General features: G+C 53.6%; 1 pseudogene; it reads right to left on the bottom strand.

Moving 5' to 3' along the window:
• Positions 1–293: 293 nt before the first annotated feature.
• On the bottom strand, positions 294–389 carry LOC132520164 (U6 spliceosomal RNA; annotated as a pseudogene).
• Between the last annotated feature and the right edge of the window lie 314 nt (positions 390–703).

Genomic DNA, 703 nt, shown 5'->3' on the forward strand with positions numbered 1-703 from the left:
CTGTGGGTGCCGCCATGCAGGAGGGTCATGTCCGCACCTGCGCAGCCAGGAGCTCCCTGGGGCGATGCTGTGGGGAGCCCGGGCGGGCACAGGTGAGGGGCTAGAGGGGGGCTGGGGCCAGGCAGATGCAGCAGCCATGGGGCCAAAGCCTTCCCTCTCCGGTGTTATTACTTTAAAAGTCTTACACAATTAACTGCAAGCATCTTTTTACTGTTAGTGTATGAGATTTATTGATTTAGGTATTCATTTCATATATTACCGTACATCCAAGTTATCGCATTGTCTTTTTTCTTTTAAATATGCAACGCTTCGCGAATTTGCGTGTCATCCTTGCGCAGGGACCATGCTGATCGTCTCTGTATCCTTCCAGTCTAATTGTCTTTTTGAAACTTGCTTTGAGGTGCAATTCACAGGACACAAAATTAACCATCTTAAAGTGGCAGTTACGACATTGACGGGTGTGCAGCCACCACGCCCACCCAGCTCCGAGGCATTTCACGCCGTGGCCCCAAAGAAACGCCCCACCCTTGGCCGTCACCCCACCAACCTGCTCTGCTTCTGTGGATTTACCCATTCTGGACATTTCACGGAAATGGAATCACACATCAGGGCCCTTCGTGCAGGAGAGGAAGAGGCCCCGGGAGGCGGGGGACGGGTCCTGGGCTGAGTGTCCCCACGAGATCAAGGCTCAGCACCTGGCAGC

This window comes from Lagenorhynchus albirostris, chromosome 4, assembly GCF_949774975.1.
Source record: "Lagenorhynchus albirostris chromosome 4, mLagAlb1.1, whole genome shotgun sequence".
NCBI classification, from domain to species: domain Eukaryota; kingdom Metazoa; phylum Chordata; class Mammalia; order Artiodactyla; family Delphinidae; genus Lagenorhynchus; species Lagenorhynchus albirostris.